We start from the raw sequence: 23,277 nt of genomic DNA on the forward strand, positions 1-23,277 counted from the left end.
GGTTACAGACTCTGCTAACCCAGAAATAGTACCTCGGGTTAAGAACTTTGCTTCAGGATGAGAACAGAAATCACACAGAACCAGCGCTGCGGCAGCAGGAGGCCCCATTAGCTAAAGTGGTACCTCAGGTTAAGAATGGACCTCCGGAACAAATTAAATTCTTAACCCGAACTTGAAGCATGGGAAGTCCCAACAAAAAAAAATATAATTTAGGCAGAATATTTGGACTATTTGATATGTATTTGTATAATTTGGAACATTCAATGTGATTTGATTGGATTGTTAAAATGGGAAACTTAATAAAAATGATTAAAAAATAATAATAATTCTTACCCCAAGGTACCACTGTATGCAACCCCCCACCCCATCCTGTCCTGTATTTTGGCAGACCAAGGGCAGCAACCCTGGTTGCGCCAGAGGCCTAAGTGGACTGGGTCGGTGGCAAAAGTGAACAGAACAACAAGTGCCTTTGGACATTAGGCTAGTATGCAAACTCTCACACATCCGTCTGTACACAGTGGCGGAGGAAGGGGGAGCGGGGGTGCAGTTCACCCCGGGTGTCATTGTGACGTTAACATATGAGAGTGCTGGAGGTGAAATAGTTAAACAGGTTACCCAATCAGAACCCAGGGGGTGGAGTCAGAGGGCTATAAAACCAGCTATGGGAGGGGCGAAGAAGAGGAGTTCGTTGGGAGTTGGGTGGTTGGTTGGAGTGGGAGTGAATTGGGATAGTGTCTGTGGGTAGGTTGACTTAGTGTAGCGAAATAAGCTGAGTCAAGAACAGTTAGGAGCTAGGAAGACAAGTAAATACAGTGGTGCCTCGCAAGACGAAATTAATCCGTTCCGCGAGTCTCTTCGTCTAGCGGTTTTTTCGTCTTGCGAAGCAAGCCCATTGACGGCTTAGCGGATTAGCGGCTTTTAGCGGCTAAGCAGATAAGCGGTTTAGCGGCTTAGAAAAAGGGGGGGAAAGGAAAAAAAACCCGCAGGAACTCGCAAGATATTTTCGTCTTGCAAAGCAAGCCCATAGGAAATTCGTTTTGCGAAGCACCTCCAAAACGGAAAACCCCTTCGTCTAGCGGGTTTTCCGTCTTGCGAGGCATTCGTCTTGTGGGGCACCACTGTATCTGAGAGGTGGTTTAGTGAGTGAAAGCAGGTAGCGGAAGTTATAGGTCTGCATAGGCACCCCATGATTGTAATTGACTGAGACCGTTTATGAAGCCACACGCTTGTTAAACTGCAATAAATAAACAGAAGTTTATGTTCCCATTTAACCCTGACTGGACTCAGTATTGTACCAGGTAGGGCCTGGGTGGTGGCAGCGAGAAATAAAGTGGTGGCACAGGGATCAATAGACGGTGAAACGTCCCGGGACCCTGTGCAATCGCCACAGTCATCACTGAGAGGGGGTGACAAAATGAGGTTTTTTAAAATTGGGTTCACGAAACCTTTTAGGAGTGACATGATGGCTTAGGAGCCTGCAGGTTCCGCACTGCCTGAAACGGCAGCGTGGGGCTTGCCTCTGCCTACTGCCTCTCCCTCAGCCATCCTACAGCTCAGGGGGAGGCAGCAGAGAGGCTCAAAGCGTCAGGGAGGCTGGCCCCACAAATGTTGAGAAGTTTTAAAAAATTGCGAAATGATATATAATGAATTGAAGAAAATGTTTAAAATGACATTTGTAAAAAAACAAAAACAAACAAAAACAGAAGCATTTTTGTTCGGGATTGTAGGACAAGACCTGCCAAGGAAAATAAAGAATTTATTTATGTACACTACAACAACAGCTAAGAGACTTGATAGCACAAGGGTGGATGAATGAGGAAACCCCGACAAAAGAACAGTGGCAAGAGAAATTGATGAATTATGCAGAACTGGCTAAACTGACATATAAATTGCGAGAAAAGGACAACTGTGATTTTAAGGAGGAATGGGAACTTTTTACAAACTATTTAAAAAGACAACAAAATGAAATGGACTTCTTGGCAGTTTTGAATAAACATACACAAATTTATTGGTTGATAACATGATGGATAGACATGTTAAGGATATGTACAATTTTATAATATGCAGAGAAAATATGTGAAGAGAAATCAGGGGGAGGAGCTGAGGGAAGTCCTGGGGGGGTTAAAGTGGAAAAAAATAATGTATGAGATTATATGGTTTGATCATTTGTTATGTGGAAATTAATTAATAAAAAATATTTACCAAAAAAAAGAGAGAGAGAGACTCGCCCCTCCCCCATGGGCATGGATCGCCCCGCCCCCAGCTGCAGGACACGCCCCCACACCAGGCACCCAAGCGGCTAGCTACACCGCTGTCTGTACAAGCAAGCAAGAGGCATTATCAGAGCTCAGGCAAAAGCAGCCAAGGAAAATGCGATCCAGGGCCAGCAAAGGGCGTGGCCTGAGAGAGGGGGCGTGGCCTGAAGAGAGTCCTGAGGGCCTAAGAGAGAGGCTGCAATTGAGCCCTGGACATGAGGTTCCCCATCCCTGTTCAAATGGAACATTACTGTTCTCATTATTGTTCACAAGAAGAGTGACTAGTGGGGTGCTACAGGGTTCTGTCTTGGGCCCGGTCTTATTCAACATCTTTATCAACGACTTGGATGATGGACTCAAGGGCATCCTGATCAAATTTGCAGATGACACCAAACTGGGTCCCCAGAGGACAGGATCACACTTCAAAACGACCTTGACAGATTAAAGAACTGGGCCAAAACAAACAAGATGAATTTTAACAGGGAGAAATGTAAAGTATTGCACTTGGGCAAAAAAAATGAGAGGCACAAATACAAGATGGGTGACACCTGGTTTGAGAGCAGTACATGTGAAAAGGATCTAGGAGTCTTGGTTGACCACAAACTTGACATGAGCCAACAGTGTGACGCGGCAGCTAAAAAAGCCAATGCAATTCTGGGCTGCATCAATAGGAGTATTGCATCTAGATCAAGGGAAGTAATAGTGCCACTGTATTCTGCTCTGGTCAGACCTCACCTGGAGTACTGTGTCCAGTTCTGGGCACCACACTTCAAGAAGGACACTGACAAACTGGAACGTGTCCAGAGGAGGGCAACCAAAATGGTCAAAGGCCTGGAAACGATGCCTTATGAGGAACGGCTAAGGGAGCTGGGCATGTTTAGCCTGGAGAAGAGGAGGTTAAGGGGTGATATGATAGCCATGTTCAAATATATAAAAGGATGTCACATAGAGGAGGGAGAAAGGTTGTTTTCTGCTGCTCCAGAGAAGCGGACACGGAGCAATGGTTCCAAACTACAAGAAAGAAGATTCCACCTAAACATTAGGAAGAACTTCCTGACAGTAAGAGCTGTTCGACAGTGGAATTTGCTGCCAAGGAGTGTGGTGGAGTCTCCTTCTTTGGAGGTCTTTAAGCAGAGGCTTGACAACCATATGTCAGGAGTGCTCTGATGGTGTTTCCTGCTTGGCAGGGGGTTGGACTCGATGGCCCTTGTGGTCTCTTCCAACTCTATGATTCTATGATTCTATAATTCTAAGTCGCTTTTCTCACAGCAGGACCCAAAATGCCTTATGTTGAAATCATTCAAGAACATCCAGTAAAAATATAAAATGCGGCAGGATTTACAGATTCCACCTCCCTAGATGAGGCTCAATGTCATCTAAGGGCCAAAAGCCTGAGTAAAGAAAACAGGATTTGCCTAGCACCTAAAAAAATCAAAATGGCGCCTAGGGAGATCATTCCACAAAGGGGGACAACACTGAAAAGTCCTGATTTCATGTTGCCACCCTCTGAACCATGGAGGACACAGGGAACACAGGGAAGGGCCTTAGGTGATGGTAACAGGATTCAAGTCATTTCATGAGGAGAGAGGTGGTCCTTGAGGTACTGGGGTCCTAAGCTGCCTAAGGCTTTATAGGTCAAAAATAACACCTGGCATTGAGCCCCATGGCAGTTAAATGGTGCTACAAAAGAGCTAAGGGAGCCAGAATATATTTACTGGAACATGGGTGCACCAGGGATGCCCTTTAATAGAGATAGATAGATAGATAGATAGATAGATAGATAGATAGATAGATAGATAATATTTCAGTCCTGCCTTTCCAAAAATCAGTGCTCAAGGCAGCGTACTAACACACAAACTAAAAGCATCCTAATACAGAACTCTTAATGGGCCTGTGACCATATAACAAAATTTGTATTGGATTGTATTAATGTACCAGTCTTTAGAAAACCAATAAAGTACAACATAGAGCATTTAAAAAAAAAAAAACCCACCACCCAAGAAAACAAGGGAAATTGTCAGCATTTACTAGGAGAACTATAAAAACCAACTCGAAAGAGAATTTTCAGTGTTCAGCTAGTACATAAGAGCTTGCTGGATCCAGCCAATGAAGATCAAACCTCTCCATTCTGAAGGAAATCAGCCCTGAGTGCTCACTGGAAGGACAGATCCTGAAGCTGAGGCTCCAATACTTTGGCCACCTCATGAGAAGAGAAGATTCCCTGGAAAAGACCCTGATGCTGGGAAAGATGGAGGGCACAAGGAGAAGGGGACGACAGAGGACGCGATGGTTGGAAAGTGTTCTCGAAGCTACCAGCATGAGTTTGACCAAACTGCGGGAGGCAGTGGAAGACAGGAGTGCCTGGCGTGCTCTGGTCCATGGGGTTACAAAGAGTCGGACACGAATAAACGACAACAACTCCCTGCTTCAGGTCCCATGTTCTATCTATCCCCAGCAGCTCCAGGCAGGGCTGGCAGATACCCTTGTCTGAAATCCTGGAGAGATGCTGCCAGTCAGTGTAGACAATACTAGGTGGACCAACAGTCTGACTCTTTATAAGGCAGCTTTCAGTGCGGCTCTGCTACACCTTGAGATGCCATCATCCTTCCTTAATATTTAAGAGACGCTGCTATCTGTCCAAAGTAAAACATTTCGTCGTATAAATCAAAAGTAACAAAGCAATCTTTTTTGCAGGGGGGGAGAGAAGAGGAGACATAATTTTGAGATCAATACCACCAAAAAAATGCATTCCTGGTAGTGGTTATTATTCCGGCAGGCATGTTATTGATTATGGTTATAATAGTCTCAACCTCAGCCGCTGTCAATAACTCACTTCTTGTGTTGTCGCACTGTATTAAAGTAGAAGGGGAGTTTTTTTTTCTAAAAAATGAAGTTATGCCATGATGACAGGACAGGAAGCAGAACGCTGCCAGTTTCAGGCAAGATTCATCTTCAATACTCCACTTGACATTACACTGAGAAAATAAAGTCAGATATTGTACTCATCCAGCCAGAGGGAAAGACTTACAACTGAAACACAGCGGAAAGCTTTTAAATTTATGACCCTTATCTACAGTAAAATTATTTTAACACCTCTCTGTGTGCATATTACTGACATACCGGCAGAATGTGGCACAGAACAAATCTATTCAATGACAATATATCAAGGATGGGTAGAGTCAGCCCACTTTTGCCTTCAAGACCTAAAAAAAATTGGGCTCAATACATAGCAGTAAGATGGGCAACTAGCTGCCGAGAGTGCGAATCTGGACTTCTGGTCCTCAGCTGATGGGACAGCACAGCTGTAACGCAGGGATGGGGAACATCTCCAGATGTTGTTGGACTCCAAGCACAGTGAGTGTGGCCAACAACTGGACTTCGGGCCCAGATAGCACAGCCAACGGTAAAGGATGGCATACTGTCCAACGTTTTCGTTTCAAAACCCAGGACACGCTCCCAGACGAGCCACGTGACCCAGGGTGAGGTGTCACATGGCACCCAAGATGGCTGCCACGATCGTGCACAGAAAAATGAGATGTTCCATTTTTCCCAGGGCACTTGGCAGGTTATGAGATGGTGGGAAGTGTAGTCCAGCGCCTCTGGAGGGCTGCAGGTCCCCCAACCTTTCATACAGTAACATGCTCCCCTGTGCGGAAAAGCAACCAAATTCAAGATTCATCAGTATAGACTTGATGACTTCATGGAACTTTATAGCATTGCTTGATATAGCGGCTTGGTTCACCTGCAAGGCTTCTAGTGTGCTTAGGATGTTGGAATTGTTTAGGGGGAGTTGTTGATACTAATTTTTGCATCTTTATTTTCAGATCTTATTATGATATAGGTGGACATTGTCCATAAGACTGAACTGAACATAAGACTAGAAAAAGAGAGAAACTGAAATTGGCAGAACTGACCATCCCTAGGTCAACTTAGTAGACTCCAAACAGCCTAGGCCAGTGGTGGCCAAACTTGGCCCTCTAGCTGTTTTTGGACTACAACTCCCATCATCCTTACCTAACAGGACCAGTGGTCAGGGATGATGGAAATTGTAGTCCCAACACAGCTGGAGGGCCAAGTTTGGCCACCACTGGCCTAGGATAAACAAAATCCCCTCCTCGACTCTCCCAGCCCTTCCAACCCAGTGTTCCATCAGTCTGAATGCTCAAAGAGCCTTTTCAAAACATCCCTAACTGAACACGCTCACCTGCGTGACAAGTCACCATTTATCCGGCGGCAGCAGACACCGCTGTTTAATCACGCTGCGTTTTAAGTTCACCCGCCATAACGATAATCTAATTATAATCTAGACGAGCTGTTTTAGTGCTGTCTAGGATGAGATTAATTCTGTGGACCCAACCTCAGCTATCAAAACAGCAAAATAAAATGGAAAGGCTGGGGGGGGGGAATGGCAATGGGCGGGGAGAGCCAGGCACTTTATCATTGCATAACCTGGATGAAAACAGGTTTTGCTTAACTATAATGAGTAAAATGCAATGGAGGCGTGACAATGATATGCTCTCAAGTCATGTGTGACCAAAATTATACTGCCATAAGAGCTGAGGAACAAAGTGTTAAAACAAATAATTCAGCGATTTGCCGGGGGGGGGCGGTTACTGGGTTTAGCTCACTTGTTCAACAGCGAAACAAATGAAATTACATAGCAGCAGTATTATTGCAGCGATAAGAGAATGTATATTTCATTATCCACACACACACACACAAACATCCCTTTGCCATACAAAGAACTGCTTCCATTGTGTCCTTATAGTGAAGAAAGCAGAGAGAGAATGAACGTCTTTTTGTACTCCCTCTAAACCTCATCAAAAGGTTTCAAAACTAATCACCAGGACCTTACTACCCTTTTGCCAAACTAAACCCGAGGCTTGCTTTTTGGCAAAGGATTATCCTTCATACTGGTCTTTTTTTCCCCTCTCCCCCTTTCTCAAAAAAGGCATTCAGTCTCTCCTAATTTGCTGCTGTGGAAAAACTGAATATAACATGGGAGATCTTTCCACAACCGAAAGGCTAGCTGAGCCTCCTTCCAATTAGGAGATTCACAATAGATTTGATCAGAAGTGTGTGTGCGCGCTTTGAACTACAAGCTGGATCTCAACCGCTCCGCATCAGTTTTTCCCCCTATTAACCTCATGCTTAAAAATAGCTTAACTGATGCTCACTTCTTTTAAACAAAACTTTTTTCTTTTTCTCTTTTTTTGCAATGCTCAGAGGCTAAAGTGTGGACAACATCTGCCTCCCTAATCACCCACCACACAGTTTTTTGCTGGAGTATTGAGAAAGCCAGATTTCATTTACACAGCTTTTCTATTTAAAAGGATTAGGGGGGGGGGGAGTCATGGAGATAAGTCCATTGACAAGCCATAAGCTGCAACAGTTACAAATGGAACTCTGGCCGTTGTTTGGAGGAAGGATAGCGAAATATCACCTTCGAACAGTGGCATAGCGTGGGGGGGCAGGGGGGGCGGGCCGCACCGGGCGCAACATCTGGGGGTTAGGGTTAGGGGGTGCAAATCCACAGGTTAGGGGGCGCAAATCCACGGGTTAGGGGGCGCAAATTACTTGCCTTACCCCGGGTGCTGACAACCCACGCTACGCCGCTGCCTTCGAAACCTGCTTGCATGAGCTTGATGGGTGCAGGGATAGGAAATCTGTGGCCCTCTATACATGGTTCCTCCCATCACTCTTTACCTTGGACCACACTGCAAGAAATGATGGGCGCTGGCGCTCAGCAACATCTGGGGAGTAACGGGGTCTCCAGTGTTTTCCGCTTACTCCAAGAGCATTCTAGGATGTTTGCAAGAGAAGAATAAACCCCCTCTGAATTTCTTCCTTTAAAAGAGGGACTGTATTTTTCGCTCTATAGGACCCACCCGACTATAGGACGCACCTAGTTTTAGAGGGGGAGAACAAGGGAAAAAAAATCTCTCCCTCTCTGCGCGGCGCCCCTTCAGCGAAGTGGCAGGAGAATCGGAGCCCCTTCCATTTTTCCTCCCGCCTCGCTGAAGGGGCCGCTACGCAGAGAGGGAAAGCTGTGGAGCAAAGCCAGGAGATGCGCTTCGGAGCCTTCGCATTCCTATCGCTGAAGCCATGGAGCCTGCATTCACTCCATAAGACGCACACACATTTCCCCTTAATTTTTGGAGGGGGAAAAGTGCGTCCTATAGAGTGAAAAATACGGTAGGTGGGAAAACACCATTTGAAAGCAAGTGTGGTATGGTTCTAGGCTGCAGAACCAGGACCTGGGAGACCAGGGTTCAAATGCCCACTCTGCCATAATGAAGTTCACCAGGTAACCTAGAGATCTTAGACAGACCTGCTTCACAGGATTGTTTCAAGGAAAAAACAAGGGAGGGAGAGCCATGGACCTGAGTTGTTTGGAGGAAAGGATATAAACGTGTCATAAATCAATGGCTTTGCCTTCAGGCACAGTATAGGAGAGCTGGTTATGTCCTCCACTGCTCAGAAATATTCTAAGAAAAGATAGCTCAGTCAGTAAAGCAGGAGACACTTAATCTCAAGGTTGTAGGTTCGAGCCCCATGTTGGGTAAAACATTTCTGCATTGTAGGAAATTGGACTAGATGACCCTTGTAGAATCTTCCAACTCTACAATTCTAGATTTTATTATTCTCTTGTTGAACTTTTTTATTATTATTACTACTACTATTATTATTATACCACCCTTTATCAAAAGATCTCAGAGTGGTATACAAGAAGAACACATTATATATAATAAAAAGCACCATAACAATCAGCATAATTTAAATAAAAATCGTAATAACATTCCCTCCCCTCAAAGCTTTAACAGGCCATATATTATTTAATGGCCAAAGGCCTGGGTACAGAGGAATGCTTTTGCCTGGCACCTAAAGATACGGAATGAAAGTGCCAGGTGAGTCCATTTGGAGAGAGCATTCCACAGACAGGGAGCCACCACAGAAAAGGCCCGGTCTCCTGTTGCCACCCTCCAAACCTCTCAGGGGTAGGGGACATAAAGAAGGGCCTCGGATGACAAACGCAGGGTCCGGGTCGGTTCGTACGATGGGAGACGGTCCTTAAGGTATTGAGGTCCTGACCTTTAAAGAAGGAGGGGGTACTAGCTTCATATATAGTACTCGTATGTTTGGTTCAATTAAGGAGTCTTAGGCCCTCCAGACCTTGCTGAATGGCAGCTGCCATCAGCCCAGGCAAGAATGGCCTAGAGTTAGAGATCATGGGAATCACGATTCAGCAAGATCTGGAAGGTCACAGGTTCCCCGTACCTGATTCAAGAGATCCCCACACATACTCATACAGAATGGTAAAGCCACTGGTTTTCTCTCACACATGAGGGCAACAACCACTGGATGAGAATAATAAAATTCAAAACAGCAAACAAAGCTGTTTTATATTGGGTCGGACTGTTTGACCCACCTAGCCTCCGGCAACCCAGTTGGTCCTCAGTACTGAGATTGAACTTGCAACCTTCTCTGTGCAAAAATGGCCTCTGTCACTAAGCTACAGTTCCTCCCCTCACCATGCCCATTGAGATTGGGGGTGTTTTGTACCCATCCCATGACAGAAGTATGATTATATTACTACATTTTCTCCGCACCAACTTCCCCACTGCCAAAACTCAAGATAATTATAATTTAATTACTAAGAGGGCTCAAAGTTACAGGGAACCAGGCAGAGGGCCTTCTCGGTAGTGGCGCCCTCCCTGTGGAACGCCCTCCCATCAGATGTCAAGGAAATAAACAACTGCCTGACATTTAGAAGACATCTGAAGGCCGCCCTGTTTAGGGAAGCTTTTAATGTTTGATGTATTACAGTATTTTAATATTTTTTTTGGAAGCTGCCCAGAGTGGCTGGGGAGGCCCAGCCAGATGGGCGGGGTATAAATAATAAATTATTATTATTATTATTAATTATTATTATTATTATTATTATTATGAAATTGTAACCCATTCTAGTGGAGCCTGAAACAAAATGTTGCAGCATAGAGTGCTGCTGTTTCGGGAGTCAGCCATGGCCACTGTTCTATTTCACTCCAGTTTTGTTTTTTCCAGGGGAGGGCTTTCCTCTCAACAGTTAGCCAGCATTCCAAGATCACTTCCTTAATCCCCCCACGAAAAGTATTTTGATTTTCTGAAAACCGTGGTGTTCTCCTCTACCCATGACAGCAACAGAGAATGCTTGTGACACACTTCCCAAGGATGTGCATAGTCTGAGTTGGAATATAATTTATTCTCAGAGGCATGGAACATACCAAATTGTATTTCCTGTCATTGTTTCCTTTTCTGATGAGCTGAGAGCTTGCCCATCCAGACTCAGTCATCACCATAACTGCCTGGCATACTATAGTATTAATTGTCACTATTTCTGATTATTCTCTGGCTCAGTTGAAACACAATAGGCAGCCAAATAAACCAAGAGTTGTGCCCACTTGTTCCAATTTCCGCTCTCTTCTTTGTGTGGAAATTCAATTGCTTCCAGGTTTTTTAAAGCACTAGAAACCTGGTATGACACCACCGCCAGATCTTAGTTCAACATCTTCATTACTAAGCAAAGCAAATCAGAGTTTCTTGGTTTAACTAAGGTTTAGCAAAAACCCTGAAGTGTTAAAGGGAAGGGAGGCTGCCATGTTCACAGCACTTATTTTCTCTCTAATAAACTAGGGTTGTTACAAATGAACCAGGCCTTTTAAGTTTTGCAATCGATGATTGTAGATCTGAGCTGCGATATCCAAGGATGTGCACACAACAGTTTCCCCCTTAATTATCAAGTTGGTACAAATTAATTAATTATCAGCTTGGTACAAATATGCTTGCATTATGCACCAGTAAATATTAATGGTAAAGGGACCCCTGACAGTTAAGTCCAGTCACGGACAACTCTGGGGTTGTGGTGCTCATCTCGCTTTACTGGCCAAGGGAGCTGGTGTTTGTCCGCAGACAGCATCCAGGTCATGTTGCCAGCATGACTAAGCCACTTCTGGCAAACCAAAGCAGTGCATGGAAACGCTGTTTACCTTCCCGCCGGAGTGGTACCTATTTATCTACTTGCACTTTGTGCTTTCGAACTGCTAGGTTGGCAGGAGCTCGGACCGAACAACGGGAGCTCACCCCATCTTGGGGATTCGAACCGCCAACCTTCTGATCGGCAAGTCCTAGGGTCAGTGGCTTAGACCACAGCGCCACCTGCGTCCCTCCATAAATATTAGACCTCATCTCCCCCCTCCCACCCCCCACCCCCCGTTACTGTGGTGAAATGAGCAACCTCTGACAAATTTTGCTACAGCTTTGCCTGTACACAGCACTGATTGGCCAACAGTTGCAGCCCGCCCGCCCTCATCCCCAGAACGGATTACAGCAACAAGATTATGCTTTTTTAAAAGAGTTACAGCATGAATGTTCATGAGTTTTATCTGCTCATTTGGCATCTTATTTTTATATTACATTTTATTGCATATTAAAAAGCATAACCCATTTTGTAGCATGTCATAGAAGGGAGGATTACAGCCAATCACCTGCAGAACCATTTCCCCTCACACAGAACCATGGAAGCAAATAAGTAACTCATGTCAGTAATATGGTGGGTATATTTCTATTTCTTATTTTTCTTCTATTACAGCAGGCCCACCACTCCCACATCAGCCACAGTTCCCAACAGCAAAAACAAAATGTTTACACAGAGAGAGAGGGGGGGGGGGAGAGGAAGGAAGGAAGGAAGGAAGGAAGGAAGGAAGGAAGGAAGATGAGGTGCTTATGAGGAAGGAAATGAACATTTGAAAAAGCTACAGAGAAAGGTAGGAAGTGACAAGGAAAGTAAGTAAGATTCAAAAGAGGGTAAAAACACAAGGTATGACTGGAAAGTTCACTGAATGGTCACATAAATCGGACAGCAAGAAACATTTCAACATATAATCAGCATCGGAAACCCACAAAATGCTCACAATTGTGTATGGAGATGAAGCTGTAACTCAAAAGACTGCGTATGAGTGGTTTAAGCGTTTCTGTGAAGGACGGCAAACAATCGAAGATGACCATTGTCTGGTAGACCGTTGACGAGCACAACGGCGGCAAACGTCAACAGAGTTTGTGAGTTATCACTGCGGGATCGGCATTTGTCCGTCTGAATGATGGCGGAAGAATTGGACATTCCACGTGAAATCCTTACTGAGGTTACTGAGTTGTCCCACCCTCCATATTCTCCCAATCTGACCCCACCGGATTTCTTTATTTTTCCAGAACTGAACTCTGCACTGAAAGGGCACAGATTCCCCAACATTTCACACATCCAAGCTGCTGTGACGAGGGAACTGAAAGCAGTACAAAAAGAGGACTTCTCCAGAAGCTTCTAACAGTTCTACGAACATTGTCAATGGTGCATTGTATCAGAGGGGGCCTCCTTTGAAGGCCTGTGAGGCATCTATGTTTGAATATTTCTCGCTGTCCGAGAAATTCACCGAACTTTCTGGTCACACCTTGTAGAAGGCAGACTTGAACAAGGCATTCATGTTCATAGAAAGAAAAAGTCTAGATCCAATGCTGGAGACTTTACTGGCACTTCCAGCCTAAAACTGAACTGGTTCTCCCATTCTAACTTCTATTCAAGGTATAGAGAGTTTTCATCAGAGAAATGCAAGGCCTAGAACGACAAACATCCGAGCTCACTGAAAATCATAGCTAATGGAGGCTTTCGATTTTTACTCGAAGTTCAGGCCTCGCATCGCTTCCTTCTCTCTAGGGTTAAATTTGCAAAGAAGAATAAATTAGTCCTCAAGGATAGAAGAAGATTTTTGTTAAGTCTGCATTTTTAAGCAGACTTTTTAATCTAATTCGCATCTCCTGGACCAGTTCACAATTGGAATGTAATTATCTTTCCGATTCTGCATGACACAGTCCTTGGCTCACGGAAAGAAAAAAGCCGTTGTAGCCCAATGCATCGACAAACATTATTTTAGGAATAAAATGTTTTAGAAATATGTACAGCGGGATATTTAAATACGTATTCTAACAATTTTTTCATACTGGCTTTTAAAGTCACAGATTAATGTGCTAATGAGGCTCAACAGACATCTGCATCTGTGAAATTGCTATGGATACTAATCTATCCATCCTTCAGTCCACTTTGAATTCCTGTTATGAAAGAAAAGCAGGGCACAATATAAATAATGCAAATTTGCAAGTTTATATATTTTATTCAGGTACTGATAACTCTGAGCAGTCAGTGTCAAGCATAGGTGAAATAGAATTGACGGTGCAGGTGAGAGAAAAATTAAGCAAAAGATAGTGCTTTGTTGAATCCTAGGGGCAAAGAAGTCTCTGAATACCCAGTGCAAATGGGGAGAGTGATGTTATACAGTGATAGGTTACATACGCTTCAGGTTACACGCGCTTCAGGTTATAGAATCCGCTAACCCAGAAATAGTGCTTCAGGTTAAGAACTTTGCTTCAGGGTGAGAACAGAAATCATGCTCCAGCAGCACGGCGGCAGCAGGAGGCCCCATTAGCTAAAGTGGTGCTTCAGGTTCAGAACAGTTTCACGTTAAGAACAGACCTCCGGAACGAATTAAGTACTTAACCCAAGGTACCACTGTATTTGGGTCCTGCTTGCAAGATTCCCATGTGCTTCCAGTTGGCCACTGTGAAAACAGGATGCTCGACTAGAAGGGATGTGGGGCTGATCCCATCCGCTGTACTTGCAAGTTGCTGCAGGAGAAGAACTGTCAGCAAACATTACATGACAGGTGTTCCTGGGGCCAAGGTGAAACTATGCAGCTCCCTTGCTATTTCTCTTGCTGCCAGGAGGTGTGATGCTATAATGTAGCCTTGTTATATTTATGGCACCAAAATGTTGTTGTTTCTTTCATTGCTGTATTTGATATTATGTTGGTGGCTCATTACATCGTTACAAAATTGCCCTTGCAACGGCAGGTTTTGAAGTGTTCTCCTTTTTTCTGTAGTTGTTCTAAGCCGCTTTGAGTGGGATTCTTTTTCTTGGAAAGGTAGCACAGTCATACCTCGGAAGTTGAACAGAATCCGTTCTAGAAGTCCGTTTGACTTCCAAAATGTTCGGAAAACAAAGCGCAGCTTTTGATTAGCTGCAGGAAGCTCCTGCAGCCAATCAGAAGGCACGGAAACTCTGTCAGACGTTTGGCTTCCAAAAATAGTTCGCAAACCAGAATACTCGCTTCCGGGTTTGCGGCGTTTGGCAGCCAAAACGTTTGAGAACTAAGCTGTTTGAAAACCAAGGCACGACTACATACAAATAAACTGATGGTGACGATCCAGCAGAGCTCATATTGGGTTCTTATAAAACCCTACACTCCATGTGACATGTTATATGCAATTTTGGGGGGTGGGAATGGTCACTTCCACATCAGGACACCAGATAATGATAGCCTGGAAGACAGCCCATATAGTAAAACTAACTAACAATGCACAGGTGAGGGAAAGCAGGCAACTTGAGGATGCACTTATTGAAAACCTGGAGCAGGTGGGTCGTGTATTTGTGTTAAGTGGCATCAGGGAAGAAATTTGATTTGAATAACTTTTCAGTGATTCAGTTCACATTCAGTCAACTTAAGCCATTCACACTTTCTGAAACAATACATAAACAAAACACAGCCCAGGCATCAGAGTAGTGGAAGCTGGTGCATTAAGGCAAATCGGACACTGCCCTACCAGCCTCAGTCTGTCCTCAAGCAGCCCCCACCTGCCTGACTTTTTACTTACAACCATCCCAGGGAGTTGGTCCTGGCTATCAGTTTCCTCTCCTTAGCCTTAGTGTTGCCCTTGTAGGACTCAGAAGAAAGGGAGATGGGGACAAGGTCAGAATTAGGTGGCTCTACCTGGGTGGTGCTGTGGGTAAAAACCTCAGCGCCTAGGACTTGCCGATCGCATGGTCAGTGGTTCGAATCCCCGTGACGGGGTGAGCTCCCATTGTTCGGTCCCACCTCCTGACAACCTAGCAGTTGGAAAGCACGTCAAAGTGCAAGTAGATAAATAGGTACCGCTCCAGCGCGAAGGTAAACGGCGTTTCCGTGCGCTGCTCAGGTTCGCCAGAAGCGACTCAGTCATGCTGGCCACATGACTCGGAAGCTGTACGCCGGCTCCCTCGGCCAATAAAGCGAGATGAGCGCCGCAACCCCAGAGTCGGTCACAACTGGACCTAATGGCCAGGGGTCCCTTTACCTTTACTTTACCTGGCTGTGTAGTACCACCTGCTCTTTGGGCTCCCTGCCTACTGCCCCAACCGTCCCAATGATCATCATCAGCTGCTGGATTTGGGGCTCATGCAGGGCTATCCCAAGACATGTTGGTGCCTAAGGCAAAGAACCAAGATGGCACCCCTCCTCATTCCATGTGTAGAAGCTGAATCCTACTTCAACACTAGTGAATTGAATAGCATCCTGCACAACACTCAAGGCAGCAAGCCAGATTAGGGAGCTCAGTAAAGGCTAAGAGGCAACAGAAAGAAATGGCTGGTGGGAGGAACCTCAGAAAGGAACAACCTGGGGGAATCAAGTAAATAGAAAATTAGACAGAGAGGAGGGGCAGTAACTGATTGCAAAAGAGATTACAATAACCAATGGCCTAAGTGTTGTCACACTACACTTCAGTTCAAAAGGGAGAAACAAACCCCAGCGTTTTTTTCCTCCATAGCTATAAAAGGGATTTCTTTACAGCATCCATGTCAATGATTTATACCCACACAATAAAATATTAAGAGCAGCATATTATAGATCCGATGTTACAACAGCTCTAACGAGTTTCCTGATAGATTTTTTCCCCCTCATTTCCGAAGTTATATATACCCTCCAGAGGCATTTGCAATGCTCTTGCAAATTGCACCAAAGAAAATAAGATGCACCAGCTCAGATTCCCATAACTGTGATATGTCTGCATACACATGATGGCCTAGATAAATGTCAAGAGGTGTATTATTGTTCTTTTAAGTAGAGTTATGACAGAATATGTAGCGTTCACGAACATGCAAAAGGGAAGAATCTGGTGCCAATACAAAGGTATCCTGTGTGTGTGTGTGCACTCACATAGAGAAAGCAACACCGCATTTTGCTAACCTTATGCCAGTCCTTCCAACAAAGAGCCAAATGCATTTTTAGAACCCTTTGCAAGGGAATCCCAAACGACCATAGAATCATAGAATCATAGAGTTGGAAGAGACCACAAGGGCCATCGAGTCCAACCCCCTGCCAAGCAGGAAACACCATCAGAGCACTCCTGACATATGGTTGTCAAGCCTCTGCTTAAAGACCTCCAAAGAAGGAGACTCCACCACACTCCTTGGCAGCAAATTCCACTGTCGAACAGCTCTTACTGTCAGGAAGTTCTTCCTAATGTTTAGGTGGAATCTTCTTTCTTGTAGTTTGGAACCATTGCTCCGTGTCCGCTTCTCTGGAGCAGCAGAAAACAACCTTTCTCCCTCCTCGATGTGACATCCTTTTATATATTTGAACATGGCTATCATATCACCCCTTAACCTCCTCTTCTCCAGGCTAAACATGCCCAGCTCCCTTAGCTGTTCCTCATAAGGCATCGTTTCCAGGCCTTTGACCATTTTGGTTGCCCTCCTCTGGACACGTTCATGGACACGTTCATTGGTTGCCCTCCTCTGGACCAAATGGAAGCCAACAGCAGCCACTACTTTCGGCTCAATAACAGAACTAGTTATTGATATTACTAACAACTACTGGGAGAGAAAACCAAATTTTTGTTTGATAAAGGAACGCACTGATAATAAATTCACCACTATCCAGTAAATGCGGCTGTGCTTCCTATTTTCTGGTGCTGGCCCAAAATAAAAATATTTTGGAAAATGTTATAAAACTAACAACAGGATATGATTTGCTGATAGATTCATTGGTCTCACTGTTCGCATATGTAAGGATATGTCCACCTTACCAGTAGATATGAAACTGGTAATATACAGTACTTGCTGGCAACTGCCTATATAGCAACTTGTGTATATGTATTTTTAATCGACTAATAACAGACTGGGAGATAGCCCATATAGTAAAGCTAACTAAGAATGCACAGATGAGGGAAAGCAGGCAACTTGACAAGGCATTTATTGAAAACATGGAACAGGTGGGTCTTGTATTGGTGTTAACAAGTAGGGTTGGAGGAAGGAATCTGACTCAGATCACTTTTCAGTGATTCAGTTCATATTCCATCAACTTAAGTACAGTGGTACCTTGGGTTACAAACACCTCGGGTTACAAACACTTCGGGTTACAGACTCCGCTAACCCGGAAGTAGTACCTTGGGTTAAGAACTTTGCCCCAGGATGAGAACAGAAATTGCACATGGTGGCGCGGCAGCAACAGGAGGCTCCATTAGCTAAAGTGGTGCCTCAGGTTAAGAACGGTTTCAGATTAAGAATGGACCTCCGGAACAAATTAAGTTCGTAACCAGAGCTACTACTATATTTGACACCTTCCAAAATGATACATGAACTTGCTAAACTAATTATTAAAGTGGAATACAAGAAAGGAGGGCGGGTGGAAGTCAGGAAAATAAGGTTATGAAGGATATGAATTTGAAAAGAGTACTTTTTTTTTCTTTTTATGATAATTTTTTCTAAAGTTTTTTTTAGGTTTGTAATATTTCTTTTTTTCCTGTTTTTTGGTTGTGTTTTGACTGCTTGTTTTTATCGTTGAATGTTGGTGTTTTACTGTAATTTTTCTTTTTTTGTAAAATTAATAAAATATCACTTAAAAAAAACACAAAATGATACACGAAGCAAACACAGCCTAAGCTTCCCCCCGCCCCCCATGAACCACTTGAAAATTGCTGATGGTCTTCACAAACCACTTAAAATTTTATGGCCTGTTGTAGCAGTTGTAATGCACTGCAAGGTTTTTATTTCTTATATTTTATTGTATATCACAAATTACAACTCCGTAGATTCCAGATTGCAATGCATCAGAAACAGAAGAAGCAATACACGTGCAATTAAGAAGCCAATTATGGATATTTAATACAGGCATGCTAGTGACCACCACAATTTTGGAACCCCTGCATTATCAAGGTAACCTTCAGCAGTCAACCGATTCCATGAGTCAAATGGTGGCGAACCTCTGGCTTGGGGACCGACTGTGCAATATGGCAGCCCATTCTTAAATTCAAGACACTGAACAGGGGCGCTGGTCAGAGTAGTGAGGCATGCTGGGAAATCACACCTCCTTGTGGGCCAAATGCAGTATTCCAGGCCTCTCATTGTAGCCCTTGGGACTCTCCCCAGGCCACATCTCCTCTCCCAAGCTCTGCTCCATTACACTTGACTGCTTTTGCCTGGCTGGAATGTTTCCTTGAACTCAGATTAGGGAGGGGGGGAGAAATAGGATTAAATTTGCATTTAAAGGCAAACACACCTAATTCGCACTTGCTGGAAAAATTAGCAAACAGAAACAAAGCAGTCCTTTGAGAAACCCACACTTCTGCCAGTTTCGCAAGGCCAAGTGATGGGCACAAAAATGTGCATTAGTGTGCATAAAAGTGCCTGCTTTTGTGAAACATGCACAGGTGCATTACATATGAGGAAATTGCTTTGAAATAAAATAAAAGTGTGCATTAGGAGAAATTTGCACCAAACTGCGGATGAATTTTCATGAGGACTTCCCCTTTATTTAAAAATAAATAAATCACAAACTTATATGGAAATGTGGAGAACTGAATTGAAGAGGCAAAAACTGAGAAACTGAAACTGACAGATTCACCCACCCCTAGTAACTAGCCTCAAGTAATTGTCCAACCAAATATATTACATAGGAAACAGTTTTTTAAAAAAAAACAAACCCAAAAAACAGCAGCTGGTATATTTATGTTGGTTTGGTTTCCATGCTGTTGATTATGTGTGTGTGTGTGTGTGTGTTTCATATGAAAAAATCCTTTAATGAAAGAAAAGAACAAAGGGGGGGGGGGAATCACCAATATCTTCCAAGCCAGGATGCTTCAAAGAACATGAACTCTCTTGCATTCTTAAGCCTTACTTAGCCGGTTTGTTCGAGGAAAAAACAAGCAAACAATTTGCCTAATTAAGTACATCATATAAACATTTCATACATTTACGGAAACAGCGAGTGGAGGACAAACACCCAGCAATGCCCTGGCTCACAGCACAGACCTGCTTTCTTCTAGGAAGGAACCAACCTTCCTGGTTTGCAAGTACTCTACCTGCTACCCTGCCATATGCTGTTTTAGATATACTTTTTATACACACACACAAAGAGCTCAGTACAGCAACACTGCTTCCCTCTTGATTTGTGTGCCCTTGAGGGTTGTGTGGGAAAGCAAACGCTCAGCTTCGCCGTTCCTACAATTTTGTAAGTTTAGGAGTATCCATTCCAATCTCTCTGGAAACTCAAACTTGGCAACCCGCTTAAAGCCGAGACTGCAGCATGTCATCTTGGCTAAGATACAATCAGCAGATGTCAATATTCTGTCACTTGGGACTAGAACTCTCTCTTCAAAATGGCACAGAAATAAACCTTATCCTCGCTCCCAGGAAGAAAATACATATTTATCTGCAAACAAGTCGCTGCTTTGACATATATAAGTGGCGCCTGGAAACATCTCAAAAGCAGGGGGAGGGACAAGGGGGGGGAGACTATGAGAGGCTCTGCAGTGTGAAGGGGAAAGGGGGGGTGGCACCCACTGCGATGCTACCCAAAGCAGCTAAAAGGAATGTGCAACCGTGCACTCCTGCAGGCATGCTTACTCAGAAGTAAACCCCACTGTGCTCGGTGGGGCTTCCTCCCAGGGAAGCCTGCCCAGGGCTGCAGCTTTCTCCCCAGAGAATTAGCACATTGCAGACAGCCAAGTCTATTTATCCAATTTCATCACCATGGTGGCACTGATTTTGAAAAGGAAGGAGGAGGAGGAGGAGGAATACGAAGCAGGACTTCTCTCAAGTTCTTTGCAGCCCCAGGAAAGAATTCTTCAGGCAACAGAGGGAAGTTTAAGGGGCAAGCTAGTGTTTTTTTTTGGGGGGGAGGGACACAGGGTGCACAATCATCTACCGATTGGGGAGGGAAGGGGCAGCGTGGTTTAAGCCCTGGATCTGGACTGTTCCAGTGGCGTAGCGTGGGTTGTCAGCACCCGGGGCAAGGCAAGTGATTTGCGCCCCCTAACCCGTGGATTTGCGCCCCCTAACCCGTGGATTTGCCCTAACCCCAGAAGTTGCGCCCGGTGCGGCCGGCCCCCCCTGCACCCCCCACGCTACGCCACTGGACTGTTCACAATGCAAACCACGCAGAAGGGGGGGGGGGAGGCGCCGATTTCCTACCCTGACAAGTGCAAAGGCTTCCTTTTGCAATGCAGCGTTCCCACACGGCACAATGCCGGTTTGTTTAGCCTTTTTTGCATATGCGTTTTTTTCTTCTCCCTTTTCTTCCTTTAACCCATTTCCCATAGCAATCCAGCACACGCGCTGCTCCCCCACCGCTCCGAAACAATGAGCGAGCACACGAAACGTGGGCGATTATCCCTAATATGATTAGCTTCTCTCCCCCCCCCCACTCCAAAAAAACCAACCACCCTTCCAATGGGGGAGGGGAAGGCGCCTACGAAGCCGCAACCTTTGTGGGCAAAACAAAGGTTAGCGTGGAAAGGGGGGCGGGGGGGGTAAGGTGCGCTCTCTCTTTGCACGAGATCAGATACACCCCCCACCCAAAAAAAAAGATGCATGCTCGTGGTCTCCCTCCATCAGCACCCCAGTGACCCAGATCAGCTCACCATCTCGCCGCCTTCTGCTGCGTCTCCGCCTTCAGCTTGAGGATGATCATAGTCATGGGAGAGATTCCTCTTCGCTTCACACGATCGCAGAGGAGGCGGGCTGGGAGGAAGGAAGGGGGAGGAGCCGCCTTCAAATCAAATACTCAGCAATTGATCAGCAGAGCAAGAAGGTCAAAGCTTCACACGCGCGCACACGGGATCTCGCTCTCCAGCTTTGCGCCCTCGCTCTTGCCGGAGCTGCCAAGTGCGCCTGCAAAGGCGCCTCCACCCCTTGCAGATTTCTCTCGCCTGGCTCTAGAGGAGGAGGAGGAGGAAGACAGACAGACAGACACACAACACGCGCAGAAGGTGCATCAGGGACGAGCCGAATTGCCTCCCGTTCCCAGCTGCCCTCTCCCGGCCCTGCAAAGCTTTCCTCGTCTAGCCCAACAGCCTGGGCGCATCGGAGAGAGAGTCACACACAGCTGCCTCGCTGCCCGCAGAGGGAGCAAAATGGGAACACGCCGACGACCCCACGAGCAGCGCCGAGAGGGAGGGAAAGTCTGGATCCCTTCTCTAGCCCTCCAAATATAATTTTAATAGGCCAGCATGCACAGATCTTCATTATATTAAGGGGGGAGGTTTGAATTATTATTATTATTACTTTCCAAAATCCTGAGCTGCCATTCCCTGCACATTTTAGGGTGAAGGTGGCCGGGGCCTTACTTGCAAGGCCACGTGCTTAGGATCGGGGATGCACCAGATCCTACCTTTCGTCCTGCCGATTTTTTTCTCCCCCCTCCTCCCCCACTCGCCACAAAAGATCACCTCCCCACAATAAAAAGGTTGTACAGTGGTACCTCGGACTACATACGCTTCAGGTTACAGACTCCGCTAACCCAGAAATAGTACCTCAGGTTAAGAACTTTGCTTTAGGATGAGAACAGAAATTGTGTGGCAGCGGCACAGTGGCAGCGGGAGGCCCCATTAGCTAAAGTGGTGCTTCAGGCTAAGAACAGTTTCAGGTTAAGAACAGACCTCTGGAACGAATTAAGTACTTAACCTGAGGTACCACCACCACCACAACAACAACAACAATAATTCATTGATATTCCGGCTTTCCCCCAAGGAAGGAGCTGGATGTGGTGTCCATGGTTCTCCCCCCCCCCCCCGGTTCGTTTTACCCTCACATAACAACCCTGTGAGGTGGGTTAGGCTAAGAAACTGCCTAGCCCAAGGTCACCCAATGAGCTTCGTGGCTGGGAGGGGGCGATTTGAACCCTGGTGCGAGGCTCTCCACAACTGCAACACCACACTCAAAAGGCTTCGTTTTCAAACCGGGTACAATTTGAAACAAGTTTGGCTTTAAACCAGTTGCAATCCCCTGAACGCTGACCTGGGAGTAAGCCCCAATGAGCATGAGTCAATGTGCTATTGCTAGATATTCTGCCAAGCAATGCTTTTTTATTTCATTTCCTTCTTCCCTCGTTCCCTGCCCCGGTCTGATCCCAGCAAGTTCCTATTTGTTCCAAAGGACTTAAAGGTAAAGGGACCCCTGACAATTAGGTCCAGTTGCGGACGACTCTGGGGTTGTGGTGCTCATCTCGCTTTACTGGCTGAGGGAGCCAGCGTACAACTACCAGGTCATGTGGCCAGCATGACTAAGCCACTTCTGGCAAACCAGAGCAGCGCACAAAAATGCCGTTTACCGTCCCACCGGAGCAGTACCTATTTATCTACAGTGGTCTAAACCACTGAGCCTAAGGCTTGCCAGTTGGAAGGTTGGCAGTTTGAATCCCCACGACGGGGTGAGCTCCCGTTGCTCGGTCCCTGCTGCTGCCAACCTAGCAGTTCGAAAGCACACCCAAAAGTGCAAGTAGATAAATAGGTACCCCTCCAGCGGGAAGGTAAACGGCGTTTCCATACACTGCTCTGTTTTTGCCAGAAGCGGCTTAGTCATGCTGGCCACATGACCCAGAAAAACTGTCTGTGGACAAACATCGGTTCCCTCTGCCAGTAAAGTGAGATGAGCGCCGCAACCCCATAGTCATTTGTGACCTGACTTAACTGTCAGGGGTCCTTTACCTTTACCTTTTTACATTCTGCATGTGCAAATGGCTTTAGATACCTATTAGGTCCATAAATTACCATAGAGCATATATTCAACACACAAAAAACAGCGGCAATTTGTTGTTGACAAAGGACAGCTGGACATATAAAGGGCCCCATTACCCTCAGTAGTTTAGGGCCTCATCAAACCTAAATCCAGCCCTGGTCCTATAGA

General features: G+C 45.4%; 1 long non-coding RNA gene across 1 annotated transcript in view; it reads right to left on the reverse strand.

The window, feature by feature from the left end:
• Positions 1-21,482, reverse strand: part of LOC309330941 — a 249,928-nt gene extending 228,446 nt beyond the window's left edge. The window contains exon 1 of the long non-coding RNA XR_014151653.1: positions 21,015-21,482. This is a non-coding gene — a long non-coding RNA (uncharacterized lncRNA). The remainder of the gene's footprint in view (positions 1-21,014) is intronic.
• Between the last annotated feature and the right edge of the window lie 1,795 nt (positions 21,483-23,277).

The sequence above is a fragment of the Podarcis erhardii genome (genome assembly GCF_964252035.2).
Source record: "Podarcis erhardii genome assembly, chromosome: 15".
Taxonomy (NCBI): Eukaryota; Metazoa; Chordata; class Lepidosauria; order Squamata; family Lacertidae; genus Podarcis; species Podarcis erhardii.